A 15,858-nucleotide genomic window follows, 5' to 3' on the forward strand; every position below is an offset into this window, starting at 1 on the left:
GTATAACCTACGGTTGGCAACAACTGTCGTGTACAAGGGAAAAATACTTATACCATTCTAAGTTTAAACAGGGTTTTGATCGTCGTCTCTTTACTATAGGTAAGTCACTCAGATTTACCATCCCACATAGCAAGGCGAATAATAAGAGTAAGTCTGTATGGTGATCAATCCATCCCGCACCCAAATCATTACCTTGTATACGGTTTAGCGAATCTCGCATTCTAACACTCGGTCATCCTCACAAGCATTTCAGAATTTCTCTTGTCGACGAACCAAGTTCGGATAAATCCATATATTCTGCAAGCCAAACAACCATCTATCGTTCCTTCACAACTCTCAGGTTTTGCGTAACTCCTATAAGATCGTCTGTCGATAAAATCGTAACTTCTTTCAGGGTTTTTCCTTCATCAAGAATGTGCTTGCTTCTTGGCAGGTCCTGGGGCCTGTGGGTTATGGCCCATCTCATCACTTGTAAACCTTGAACTTATCCTCGGGCAACTGATCATTATTCCAACTTCCAACTTCCTAGTATTCTTAAATCCATCCAATTGTATTGTCTTCCTTCCTTCTATTGGCACCAATCTAGGACATGATTACTTAGACTCATCATGGAGTTTCCATCGATCCATATTTCCGACATCATACCTCCTTTATATCCAATAGTAATTTATCTCTTCATCCTCGTGGGATATCCCACATACTGAAATAAAAACTTATACTTATGGAGTCCATATTCCACTTTGTGGAACATCTTTATCCTTTCTAGGGTCAGCGTCCTTACAGGGGAATTTGGCCATCTCTGCATGGCTCTTCTTCAACTGGGAAAACGTGAAACACATCATGAACTCCTGACAGTCCTTCAGGTGACTCCAACTTGTTGGCCACTTCTCCCTTACGCTCCAAAACTCGGTATGGTCCTACAAATCTCGGGGCTAACTTTCCCTTAACTCTAATTCGTTTTAAATCCTCGCAGCGGGGGCACATGAAGACATGTTCTGTCTCCAATTTCATAGACTACCTCCTTGCGTTTTTTGTCTGCATAACTCTTCTGCCTGGACTGACATATCTTCAGTCTATCTCGAATCAACTTAACATTCTCTTCTAACTCCTTTGATCACATTTGGTCCAAACAACTGACGGTCTCCAACTTCATCCCACATACTCTTGGGGTATCACACATATCGAGACAAAACTCGTATTCATTTTGTCTGAAATCCACTCAGTGGAATATCCTTATCTTTTCAAGGGTCAACGGTTCTTACAGGGTACTACCACCCTTAAAATGCACAAATCTTCCATATACCACATTTCTCATATCCTCAAAATGGCCAAAATTCTTCTTCATAGAGTAACAACTCATAAAATCCATATCAGTACCAACGATGCCAACTTTATTCATTCTCAAGTGATTACAATCTCTCGCTTTTCCATTACATGTCTTAACTCAACACCTCAATATAAAAGAAAATGTTCTTACTTCTACTACCCCATTTCTTTTGTTGCAAACTCAACTATCTAGCACAAGTTTCCTTTTCCTTTGGGCATTCTCTGGCAAAGTGCCCTGCTCCATTACAACTAAAACATATTACTTCTGACAAGTATCGAGGTTTCCTTTTGGGCAACTGTTGAGGTAGTGCCCTGACTCCTTGCACCTGTAACAGGTGATATGACTCAAGTCCTTCCTGGAATCCAATCTGCTTCTCTTCCTGGACCTTTTCATGCCAATCATGGCTTCTATTTCTTATGGGTCATATTCTACTTCCTCTATCGGGAATTCTACTAGATCTCCATTTAGACAATTTTGGGAGATGTGTCCTTCTTCTCCACATGAATAGCAAGACTTAGTGTAGGGTTTTCTCAGGTCTTCTTTAGGTGTGTCCTCCATCTCTTCCTTCATCACAACTTCTTCTAAAATTTCCACGAGGGCTCCTTTCATTACTTCTTTCTTCTGTCGGATGGTTCGTTGTACCATGGGGTAAATGTGACACTGAGCAGGATAGTGGGTAGTCCCTTCACACAAGAAACAAGTAATCTGCCTAATTGGGCATTCTTCAACTGGGTGACTTCCTTCACAATTAGGGCATTCATCCTTGTGTTCTTTATGGGGTGTCCTATTTCTCCACAAATCTTGCATGCACAAGGTTTCTTCATGTCCTTTCCATAAGGCTTCAACTTCTGGGAAACAAGCCGGGACTTTGGCAGAGTCAACTTAAATTCTTTCCAAGTGGTTATTCCTTGCCATCCATTGATGGTTTGGTACATTCTCCACCAAGTAGTAGCACCTCTTTCAAAGCACTAGAGAGCATGCTGGGTCATATCCTTTCTGACTATAGGGTTATTCTTCATGTGATCCTCCATGTTCTGAATCCATCGGTCCGTCTCCAACTGACTCATCGGTCCAGGAAATACAAGCTCATCTTCATTCATCCTCTATTGGGTCCATGGGTTTGTAGTAAGATAAGAGAGAGGGAGAGGGATACACACAATGCAAACAACATTTTTTTTGAAAAGATAGATTTTATTTGTGGTCATCGGGAAAAACATCAAACAAATGACAACTCACAAACGTCGCATCTAACATAGGTATATAACATGGGTTTGGTCTTCTAAAGGTCAGTAAATCATCAACGTCTCCAAACCCTTCAAGTCTTCTTCATGCCTCCAATGGCTTCTTCCGTTCATGCTTGTCTTCTCAAGTTCTTTTGCCAGATCATCTCTGTTGACGTGAAATCTCTTGTGACATCCTTTGATATTCTAGAGTTGCGTTCCAAACTTCTGGTTTCAACATCCTTCACATGAACCATGGTCATACTGTCCTTCAGTTCCTGACAAATCTCCGGTATCTCGAGGTTGTAGCTCCTCCAGCTTGGCTACTTTCAGCTTTTGGTTCCTGAGTTCTTCACGAAATGCTTCCTTGTCTAATACGGCTTCATGGAGCTCCACCTTAAACTTCTTGATGTACTACTCCAGATCCTGGTGATACACCGGCTAAGGTTAAAACTTCACCTCTTGCTGATAGATGCTCCATCAGCCTTCTACCATCCAATCCTTCCAAAGAAATGCATGCTTAGCTCAGCTCGGTGACCATAGTATCAGTGGCGATGACATCACGGATAACCGTGTTTCTGCCCTTGTCATTGTCATGAGCTATCTTCCATAGTTGATATCTCCTGCCATAGGGTTTTCTTGACAAAACTTTGAGTTCTCATGCTCCTTGTTTCAGTCTTTCTCTGATACACCTTGATCTCGGGTATTGACAACTTCCATAGTCTGCCAAGTTCCATAAGGGTAGCCTTCCCAGGTCATACAAATCTGGGAATTCTTCAGAGCCTTCAAATTCTCCTAGTCTTCGGAGTCTTCACCCGTTGTAGTTTCCATTATTATAATGCACGGTAAAATCCTCTTCATTCCGAAATGATCTTACTTGTCCGATATCTTGTACTTCTTGGAGTGGTCTCATCAGTCGAATCTTCGTGGTCAAAAGGGAAAAGGGGTATGGTCTCACTAAAAGGGAATATTTGAATAAGCTCAGAAGAGAAGAGAGGTAAAAGATCTTTTTGAAAGGGAAAGTTGTAGAGAAAAATCTTTGCTATGGGCTTGCCAGTTTCTAGGGTCACGTCCTACAGTCAACATGTGCTCTGATACCATCTTGTAGCGACCTGACCCAAATGGATCAAGTCTTTGTGCTTAAGTGTCATCCCTGGATCGGTATGCTGATACACACACTACTCGAGGATTTATAACAGAGGTAAATCACATGTATAAGTAACGTAAATACTATTACCTCAATCCAAATAGCGGAAGTAACAAGGTTGTGGATTCCCATCAACACCAACGGCAAAGTTGAGTGTAGAAATCGTAACCCTAACGTATTACTTACTCGTCGTAAGATAATCCTGCAACATGAGACGTTGCAGCCACAAAGGGTCAGTACATTGAATGTACTGGCAAATTCACACCATAGAGAATGATGAACAATGGCTATCACTACATGCATATATGGCTGGTGGAAAAGCTCTACGGTTATAAAGTTTTTGCGAAAAGCCAATTTTTCCCTACTACAAAGGAATAAATTTTATTTAACTATCATGGTGGTTGTTAAACATTCAGGATGGTTGACAGCATTCTCAATCCCAATTAAGTAACATCATTTAAAACCCAACAATATTCATTTAAAGTAACGTGATGAGATTCACATGATAATCCAGGTACTAGATACTCAAGATGTCCATAACCGGGGACACGGCTAATCATGATTAGTTTATACACTCTGCAGATATTTGCGCACTTTTCCCCACAAGACTCGATCGCCTTCGTTTGGTTTCTCGGACTACATGGTGTTTGAGAAGACGGATGACCGAGACATAGTCTTTCAGAAGTTCTATCACCTTACGATGGATAGACCGTTACACCTACTTTCCCCTACATCTGCTAGTCTACCCTGTAAGAGTTCACACGACTTAATCAACTATGCTAGAGACAATAATAGCTTGTGGCTGCACACGGAAGTTTCTAGTATGAAAAATCTCATGATCCCTTTGAGCCTGGGTGGCGGTCCATAAAAAAACAGGCAATCCTAGTCTACCCAGGTGCCTAGACATGCAATCCTGGAATAACCAGGTACCTCAATCCACCCAGATGTGTGTTTGAGTTGCCACCTTATGTAAACCATTAATTAACAATCTCACATCTGTCATGAATACTCTCAAAACCCAATCCACGTCTACGAGCATAGCATGGCACTATAAGCATAACGTAATAGTAACTCCCAAGGTTTGAATGCAGGGCAATAGGTTCCTACCTCATCAACTACTTCCCAATACCCACAATTTAATTAGATCCTAATCATGCAATGTTGGAGGTTTGATCTAATGCAATAAAAACTGGGTATGAAAGGGATATGATCAAAGTGTGAACTTGCCTGCAATGTTGATGAAGTTGATTCACACTCAAAACTCTTGATAGTTCTACTCGTCACACTCCGGTCAATCTATCGTAAGCAAGCAATAGTAACCACACATAAGCAATCACTCAAAGTATTAGAAAGATCGAAGAAGACAATTCGGAAAACATCAAAACCAAGCAAATAACTCTTGCAACATAAAACAATTTCTAACAGTACCAAAATTATATGAATTTGGCCTTATCAGAAAGTTTAGGTCAAGAGCTTCGATTTGCAAAAAGAATCAACTCAAACGGAGTTACGAAACTCAAGTTATGATCAAACAAAGTTTGAATTCAAATCTGATCTAATTCAAATTTTAAACTTTTCAAAAACATGTTTGAGTTGGATTACTGGGAGGAGGGGATCATAACGAAGACGTGAGCGTTGGTTTCGTTGGATTTGGACTAACGAGTAAAAAGTAATGATCGTTTGAAGAACAGGGGCTAATCTGTAAAGAAAATCCTCACATATAGGTCCCTGACAGAAAAGTAAAAGAAAAAGAAAAAAATCCTATCGAGCGAACGCTCGCTAACATAACCTAACGAACGAAACCGTTCGCTGCTAAGACCTAACCTAGCGAATGTTCTCTATATAACCTAACTAAAAAATCGGCTAAAAGAAAACCAAAGAAAACCTAAAGAAAAAAATAAACCGGATCTATGGTTTTACCGGTCAGGGCGGTTTTTTCATCGAAAACCACGGCGCCGGTTAGCAAGTCCGGTGGTGGCGTCGGACTTCAACGGCGGCGGCGAGGTTTGCCGCGGCGAGGCGCGGGCGGCGACTATGCGGCGAGGGAAAGCGGCGCGGCGACGGCGGATCAGCGGCGGGCGGTGGTGGCGCGGGTGCGGGGTCCGGCGGGCGAGGCTCAGAACGGCGGCGGCCGGAGCAGCGGCGGCGGCTTTTGCGGCGGCGGCGCTGCGCAGTTGGCGCGGGAGAGGGGCCGGGGCGGCGCCCTTATAAGGGGAGGCGAGGTGGTTGCTTGGCGTGCGCGAGGGGGCGTCGGGAGGTGTGTCCGCCTCGGGCACGTCGGCACCGGCGGTGTACGGGCGGCGGACTCCCGAGCGGGAGCTCGGGGACGAGCGGGCGACGAGCGGCTGGGTCGTTGGGCCGCGGCCTGGCTCGGGCGCTGGGCCGGCCCAGTCGGCGGCGGAGGAGAAAGTTTTTTAAAAAAAACATTATTTTCCAGACAACAAAAATAACAAAACCAAAATACATAAAAACATTATATAGGCATATAATATATCTAAATTTTCAGAAAAAAAATTTCTACACGGTGAACATTTTTCTTGCATTAAATAAAATACACATAAATTCTAATAATTCAAACAGTGCTACTGGTCTATTAAAATCCAACAAAATTCATTTTAAAAATACCAAAATTATTTCAAATTAATTTTTCTCCAATTTTATAATGTAGGGAATCATGTTACCCTATTTTCCATATATTTTATTTTTGGAGAAAAATAATTTGAATAAAACTCAAATAACCCAAATTGAAAAATAATTATTTCGAATGGATTTTAAATTTGAGTTTCTTTGAAACTCCCAACTCATATTTCATAAGTTTTGAAGAAGTCATTTTATCTTCGCTCTTGAAAATCATTGAGTTGCTTAAAGTTTCTGAATTGGAACTATTTTCCAAATGAAATTCAAATATTTTCAACACCCCATGTCATTTAAATAAATGGAAGAAGTCATGTCATCTTCTGTCCAGGGTTTTGTGATGAAAAGAATTTGTATTCTCGGGGATCAAAAGAAAAAGGTGAAAGTTTGGGAAAGTCCTTTTATTCCCTCTCATTTAACTTTCAAAAGTTTCGAATTTCACTCAATCAATCACACAACAATCAAACAATCAATCTATCTATTTATTATAACATTCCAAAATTTAGAATTTTGGGATGTTACATAGACGGTCAATACATTTACTTCGTGTGCTATTCTGTGTGTACAAAAAACTTTGAAAAATGCAAACTAGTTGCGTGCGGTGGCTAGGAGTATCGCACACGATGCGTCTGCGAGTACTCATTTGCGATGATTAGTATGTTACACATACGCTTCCTTATGTTAACATGTGTGTGAATTTGCAATACGGACATGCAGTTAATATGCAAATGCCTTCTGGACATCGGGCACACGCTTAAACTCAATGAACTGTGTACGATACTAATGCTTTCCATGAAAATTTATGAACTTGGGTAACAACATTTGAGTAACATATATATAGTGGTTACACTATTCGATAAAAGGAGGATCTTCGTAACACGGTTTTGACAACCATATGGTCCATATCTACATACTTAACATAGTAACAACTATCACATTTTAAGAGGCTAAGGGCCAACAACCATATGGTCCATATCTACATACTTAACATATATAGTAACAGCTAGCACATTTTAAGAGGCTGAGGGCCAACAACCACAACTATCCGCTGGAAGCAGCTTGATCACGGCGACTCGGCATCTCGTCAATGAAAAGGAAGAGCCCTCCTGTGCCTTGGTAGAGCATGAGTAGAACAGTGTCTCCAATTTTCCAATATGGATGCATTGCCACAAGAAGCGAGAACTTGTTAATTTGAATGGTTCCATTTCTGTGGGAAATGCAGTACCTTGCGATCACTTTGGCGTTATTAGCACGCACAAGTGTAATTCGACCACGCCAGGAAATCAATCCAGGAACTGCTACAGGGGGCAATTTCTGTTCACGTGTAGAATAAAAAACAATTTTAACATATCGTTGAAGATATATATAGTTTATGAGCATCAACATTAAAATAAGACTTTTTACCAGCGTTTATGCACACAATTGGTCTTGTTCAGTGTGTGCACCATAGGTCTAATTAATCCCATCCAAAATCCAGCATTCATACGCTGTGCTATCTCTGTCAGATTATCAACAAAGTTTATGACATGCTTCAAGTCCTTCCAGTGAAATTTGGTATGCTTAGTAACATACAGATCATTCACTATGCATCCAACATATCCTTCTTAAAAGGTGGAAATGTATTATTTATTCAGAACATGGCAGAAGAATATATAGTGTGCATAAATTGGTAAATAGAACTTGTTACTGCCTAGGAACGGAGTCAGAATATGATATCACAATTGGTTGCTTAAATAGTGATCAATTGGTTGCTTAAATAGTAATATGACAACATGGAGAAAGTTGAAAGGACTCTAACCTCGATCATACTTTGATCGGCTGATGACGTTGGGGAAGTAAACATCCATGTTAATTAGACCAGGCTCTGGTGCACGCACTAGAATTTTATTGCCAGCTTTCAGTTCCTAACACCTAGACATTTTTCTCCAAAGGTCCGCATTAAAATAGGAGTGACCATCTTTATCAAGTTTTACGCTAACCTTCATTGTAAATCCATGCTACGTTGTCAATATGATATCCTGGGAGCCATCAGCAAAGTAAAGCCCAAGATTTCCTTCTACTCCTGTTCTTGCAAAGCAAGGGGTGTACTGCTTGAAATGAAAATTAAGATCATAAATTAGATATATTGAAATAACAGAGCAAGATGCAGATATGGGGATAGAATAGATCAATATATATAGATGAAAGCAAAGTACAAAAATATAGAATTAAAAATATATAATGTAACAAAGATTTGATGCAAATATATAGATAATGTAGCAACAGACATGTTCATAAATTTAGGCCATGCTGACCGTGGTAGGTTGAGATATTGAACATACTGAGCGTTCCCTGAAGTCATCTGGAATGGTGAGATAGAACTTCGTTTCTGACTGGCCACGACCACGGTTGCCCGATTTGTGCTCGCACTATGGACACATGAATGAACACCCACGAATCAGCTAGAACAAAAATGATTCAACGGCGATTTCCGCCGGTTGATTAACAGCGACGGACAGACTGCGATAAGAGATGAGTGAATATTTTGCTAATTAAGTTGATTACCTTCTCCATGAGAAAAATCCCCAGCCCAATCCCGCAGAAAACCACAGTCGACCAGAGTCTAGAATGTCGGTGCAGATAAGCGGCGGAAAGCGGTAGGGGCGAAATCTGGTGTCGTTTGGAGCGTGACCTACGCCCGCCGCCAATAGCCGTCGAGCTTAGGGTGCAGAGTTGCAGAGGAGTCCGCGGCGACTGAGTGGGGACAAAGTGGGCGAGGGTTTTCTTTTTTCCTTTTGCACGTGTGAGTGAACGCACACAGTTCACAGAGGCGACGGAGATGAATCGTGCGCGATAGTAAATCACCGAGATTGAATGGGAATCCAAATTTCCTTTGTCCTTCATCCATGAGTTTTTTTCTATGATGAACATAAACCCTGCTAATCACCATGTTCGAATTTGACACCTTTCCGGGTTCATTTACAATATTTAGGGGATTGTGTGCATTTTGTGGGCATTAATGCACATAATTCAAATTCAAACAACCGATGCATGAAAGGGTGCACAAGAACAGTTTGGAAAAACCATACTCGTGGTATTTAGTAATTTCGCAAGCCTTCTACAAGGAATGGGCAGAGATTTCAATGGAATGAGTGGCAATAGTCAACCACAAACGCGTCATTTACTGGGTTATCAACTATAGAACAATGAAATATGTGCTTGAAAAACATGACGCCTGGCATGGTGCCATGGTATGGCCTCACTGTGCCCTGGTTAAAAGCTGAGAAGGTTTGATTTATGTCGTCATGCACGCCCTTCATAAATCGAACCATCACCGAGGAAGTTCAATGCTTTCGAGAGGGAAATCACCAAGATTGAAGGGGAATCCAAATTTCCGTCCTAGTTTGTCATTCATTTTTTCCAACAATCAACATACTGCCTCAAATGCAACGTGTTCAATTGTGACATTTTTTGAACTCATTTACCATATTTAGGGGATTATGTGCATTTTCTAGGCATTAATTATGCACATAATTCAAATTTGAACAATCGGTGCATGAAAAAGTGCACAGGAACGGTCTGGAAAACCATGCTCGTGCTATTTAGTACATTCTCGTGCCTTTTACAAGGAATGGGCAGATATTTCAAGGAAATGTGTGGCAATAGTCAACCATAAACGCGTCGTTTACTGGGTTAACAACTATACAAAAATGAAATACATGCTTGGAAAACATGACGCTTGGTGTGGTGCCATGGTATGACCTCATCGTGCCCTCGTAAAAATTTCGTGATGCACACCTTTTATAAATCGAATCATCACCGAGGAAGTTTCATGGTTTCGAGGGGGAAATCAGCAAGATTGAAGGGGGATCCAAATTTCCATTGTCCTTTGTCCACGAGTTTTTTTCTACGATGAACATACAACCTGCAAATCACTGTGTTCAAATTTGGCACTTTTCCGGGTTCATTTGCCATATTTAGGGGATTATGTGCATTTCCTAGGCATTAGTGCACATAATTCAAGTTCAAACAATCGGTGCATGAAGGGTGCACAAGAACGGCCTGGAAAACCATGCCCGTGCCATTTAGTAAATTCTCATGCCTTTTACAAGGGAGGGACAGATATTTCGATGAAATGTGTGGCAATAGTCAACCACAAACGTTTGTTTATTGGGTTTTCAACTATAGAAAAACTGAAATAAATGCTTGAAAAACATGACGCCTGTCATGGTGTGCCATGGTATGACCTCACCATGCACTGCTAAAAATTAGAGAAGGTTTGGCTTATGTCGTCATGCACGACCTTCATAAATCAAACCATCACCAAAGAAGTTCCACGCTTTCGAGAGGGAAATCACCAAGATTGAAGGGGACTACAAATTTTCTTCGTTCTTTGCCCTGGAGTTTTTATTCTACGACGAACATACACCCTGCAAATCACCATGTGCAAATTTGGCATTTTTCCGGGCTCATTTACCATATTTAGGGGATTATGTGCATTTTCTAGGCATTTAGCGCATATAAATCCAATCCAGCTACAGGTCCACGGGTGTGATGTGAGGGACGTGGATTGCCGTTTGATCGCGGCGCATCCTACGGTGCACATGCGCGATCCGCGTGGCTGGGGTTCTGGCCAATCATAATGCAACACACAATAGGCTCAGCGCACACTATTTCCGGAAGCGACGGAGATGAACCGTGTGCAATAATGAACGAGCAAAATTGTAAGGGAAGCCAAATTTCTGTTGTCGTTTGTCGTTGAGCTCTTGAATACCACCGCACTGTATGGCTGCCCGGCCCCTCCATCCCAGAGCTCTCTCCAGGCGTCGTCCATGGCACCGCGGCGCACAGTAACTGGTAAGGAAGCGGTGGCATCCCCTCGCGCCGCGTTCCCCACCGCCCGCGGCCGCACACATGGTGAGGAAGCGATGGCATCTCGCCGTGCCGAGTTCATCGCCGCCGGCGGCCAGACAGTTACATGGGCGAACTTTGAGGCTGCCATGGACGAATGGGTGGTGGATCTAGAGGCGGGCAAGCCGCACAGAAGGAGCGGAAAAGGCATAAAGTAGTCAAGAAAAGAGAGTCCCGCCACTGCAAGAAAAAAGAGACCGCACGCCGTGGTGAGGAGAGCTTGGCGGAGATCGAAGCACGGTGGGCTGCTGCCTACAAGTCCGGGAAGGAGAACGCCGGCGTATGTCCAGCATGCCCCGATGGCAGCATGTGAGAAGTGGTTTAAGTTTGTAGTATTAGAGCAAATTACCAGTAGTACTTTAAGTTTGTAGTATTAACATACAATGTCGGTAAGAGCATCCTTTGAGGGCTTTGAGAGTTGATTAGCATGTGTGCCTGTGTGCATTTTTGCGTTAATCATTAGAAGATCATAAAACACATGGTTTCTATGTCGTACCCATCTGTATTTTTTGCGTTAATGACCCATAAGTCAGTTACCTGTGTGATGTTTCCTAATAAACCAGGTGTACCATTGACCAAAAAAAATCAAGTACATGTGTACATTTTTTTGGAGACGGGATCTGCCAACTTTCTTTTTTCTTGCACACGAGTATTTTACGCGCTTCGTCTGCGTTGTGTGTTTCCCCCGCCCAAGTTTCAAGTTTCACAGTGAAATTTTCATTAGGCGCGCGATTTCAGAATTTATTCCTCCAACCACATCCCCACCCTCAGTATCCCCCCCTCGCGCCTCCCCCTACCGGCATCTCAAACCGCCGCCGTCGCAACCACAGCTTCAACCACATCTATGTTCTGCTTGGATCCAACCAACTAACCCACTGATCTCTATCATGGCCCCGACCTGATTGCTTAAAGGGCGCCTGCGAAACATCCTCATGCCTCCAAATGCACACCGCCAGGAGCTGATGGCGGTCCATGGCGTGATGGCCGCGGTGCGTGTTGACCCGGAGGAACACCTCGCCTCCGCTGCCGCCACCGACATGGTGCAAGCTCTGGCCCAGATGAAGTCCCCCAGTGGCTACCCCCCAGGACTTAACAGGTAAGATCTGACCAGCTAAATCTTATCAATACCACTTGCAACGGCTATGATTTGTACGGTTGATGTATTACGCATGTTCGTGCCTTGTTTATTTCAGTACTCCACACTGTGTGATGTTCAAATATTACCATGTCCAGCTCAATTTCACCAATACCAGCAACAAACTTACAATACATGACTCGGTATATCACTAGAGATGTTGCCCATTTGCTATTTTTAGTGGATGCTAACCCTATTGTACTTAACATGCTAGTACATGTACTTACACAGGGTCATAACGACCGATGCTTTTGTTTGCCGTCGAGGTGAGCTGCATCCCATGTCTTACAGTATTTCACATCATTTGTGTAATTGCAGTTTAACTTCTACCATTTACTGGTTGCCTTTAGGTACACATGTCAGTGGCACTGATCCACGCTTCGACCCGGAGGAACAGCTCGCCTCCGCCGTGCTGACTTTGGGAGGGCTCTGGCCAAGATGAAGTGCCCCAGCAACCACCTCTCAGGACTTATCAAGTATGTACTCACCAGTTCAATCTTACCAATACCAGTTGCAATTAATGGTTATGTTCTGTACGGTCGATGTATTAAGCATGTTCTAGTAAACATGCCTAACACATTTTTGCTACTTTCCCTACCTTTTTATAGACATCTAGGGCATTCTCTGCTCCGGAAGCATTTGCCTTTTGATGTTTAACTATGCCAATTGCATTTTTACCAGTACCGGTTTCAATGTCTATTAAGCCTATTGCAATTAACAGTTGAATCCATTTTTAAATAGTTGTATTTCAATGGCTACAAGCTTACAAAACATGACTGAGGATGTTGTTAAGCCTATTGCAATTTGAAGTAAATATTCCCTAGAGGCAATAATAAAGTTGTTATTTATATTTCCTTATATCTTGAAAAATGTTTATTATTCATGCTAGAATTGTATTAACCGGAAACTTAGTACATGTGTGAATACATAGACAAACAGAGTGTCCCTAGTATGCCTCTACTAGACTAGCTCGTTAATCAAAGATGGTTAAGTTTCCTAGCCATAGACATGTGTTGTCATTTGATGAACGGGATCACATCATTAGAGAATGATTTGATGGACAAGACCCATTTGTTAGCTTAGCACTATGATCATTTAGTTTATTGTTATTGCTTTCTTCATGACTTATACATGTTCCTATGACTATGAGATTATGCAACTCTCGAATACCGGAGGAACACTTAGTGTGCTATCAAACGTCACAACGTAACTGGTTGATTATAAAGATGCTCTACAGGTGTCTCCGATGGTGTTTGTTGATTTGATAGATCGAGATTAGGATTTGTCACTCCGATTGTCAGAGAGGTATCTCTGGGCCCTCTCGGTAATGCACATCACTATAAGCCTTGCAAGCAATGTGACTAATGAGTTAGTTGAGGGATGATGCATTACGGAATGAGTAAAGAGACTTGCCAGTAACGGGATTGAACTAGGTATGATGATACCGACGAACGAATCTCGGGAAAGTAACATACCGATGACAAAGGGAACAACATATGTTGTTATGCGGTTTGACCGATAAAGATCTTCGTAGAATATGTAGGAGCCAATATGAGCATCCAGGTTCCACTATTGGTTATTGTCCGGAGATATGTCTCGTTCATGTCTACATAGTTCTCGAACACGTAGTGTCCGCACGCTTAACGTTCGATGACGATATGTATTATGAGTTATGTGATTTGATGTACCAAAGTTTGTTTGAAGTCCCAGATGAGATCACATACATGACGAGGAGTCTCAAAATGGCCGAGACATAAAGATCGATATATTGGAAGGCTATATTCGGACATCGTAAAGGTTCTGAGTGGTTCGGGTATTTTTGGGAGTACTGGAGAGTTACATGAATTCGCCGGGGGGAAGTATTGGGCCTTCATGTGCCTTAGTGGAAAGGAGAGAAGGGCCACAAGGGGAGGCCACGCGCCTCCCCCATGGGCCGGTCCGAATTGGACTAGGGAGGGGGCGGCACCCCCCTCTTTCCTCCTCCCTCTCCTCTCCTTCCTTCTTCTCCTACTTGGACTAGGAAAGGGGTGAAACCTACTCCTACTAGGAGTAGGAATCCCCCCTTGGGCGCGCCCCTTGAGGCCGGCCCTCCTCGTCCTCCCCTCCTTTATATACGGGGGAGGGGGCACCCCATAGACACACAAGTTGATCTTTAGCCGTGTGCGGTGCCCCCCTCCACAATGTTACACCTCGGTCATATTGTCGTAGTGCTTAGGCAAAGCCCTGCATTGGTAACTTCATCATCACCGTCACCACGCCGTCGTGCTGACGAAACTCTCCCTCTGTCTCAACTGGATCAAGAGTTCGAGGGACGTCACCAATCTGAATGTGTGCAGATCGCGGAGGTGCCGTGCGTTCGGTACTTGATCGGTTGGATCACGAAGACGTTCGACTACAGCAACCGCGTTACTTAACGCTTCCGCTTTCGATCTACGATGGTACGTAGACACACTCTCCCCTCTCGTTGCTATGCATCTCCTAGATAGATCTTGCGTGATCGTAGGTAATAAATTTGAAATACTGTGTTGCCCAACACAATTAACAGTTGTATCCATTTTTTAATCTGTCCATTCGCTACCATGCTACTCTCCGCAATGAAGATATACTAGAGATGCTGCCCATTTGCTATTTTTGGTGGATGCTAACCCTGTTCTACTATCCATGTACTTACGCAGGGTCATAACGACCGATGATGTTGTTTGCCGTCGAGGTTAGCTGCATCCGATGTCTTGCAGTATTTCAGATCATTTGTGGAATTGCAGTTTAACTTCTACCATTTACTGGTTTCCTGTAGGTACACATGTCAGTGACACTGATCCATGCTTCGACCTGGAGGAACAGCTCGCCTCCGCCACCGCTGACTTTGGACGGGCTCTGGCCAAGATGAAGTGCCCCGACAACTACCTCTCAGGACTTACCAAGTATGTACTCACCAGTTCAATCTTACCAATACTAGTTGCAATTAGTGGCTATGTTCTGTACGGTCGATGTATTAAGCATGTTGTAGTAAACATGCCTAACATGTTTTAGCTATTTTCCCTACCTTTTTATAGACAACTAGGCCATTATCTGCTCTAGCAGCACCTGCCCTGTGATGTTTAACTCCGCCAATTGCATTTTTATGAGTACCGGTTTCAATGGCCATTAAGCCTGTTGCAATTAACAATTGTATCCATTTTTTAAAGAGTTGTATTTCAATGGCTACAAAGTTACAAAACATGAATTAGGATATTGTTAAGCCTGTTGCAATTAATAGTTGTATCCATTTTTAATCCGTCCCTTTGCTACCGTGCTATTCTTTCAAAATGAAGATGTCACTACAGATGCTGCAGTTTTATTACCATTTGCTATTTTTGGTGGATGTTAACCCTGTTGTAGTTAACATTGGCTTTCTAGGTACTTACACAGGGCTACAATGGGCGATGTTGTTGTTTGCCATCGAGGTTAGATGCATCCCATGTCTTATACACCATCTATTCCTAAATATAAGTATTTTTAGAGATTC

This window comes from Triticum urartu, chromosome 4 (assembly GCF_003073215.2).
Source record: "Triticum urartu cultivar G1812 chromosome 4, Tu2.1, whole genome shotgun sequence".
In the NCBI taxonomy this organism is placed as follows: domain Eukaryota; kingdom Viridiplantae; phylum Streptophyta; class Magnoliopsida; order Poales; family Poaceae; genus Triticum; species Triticum urartu.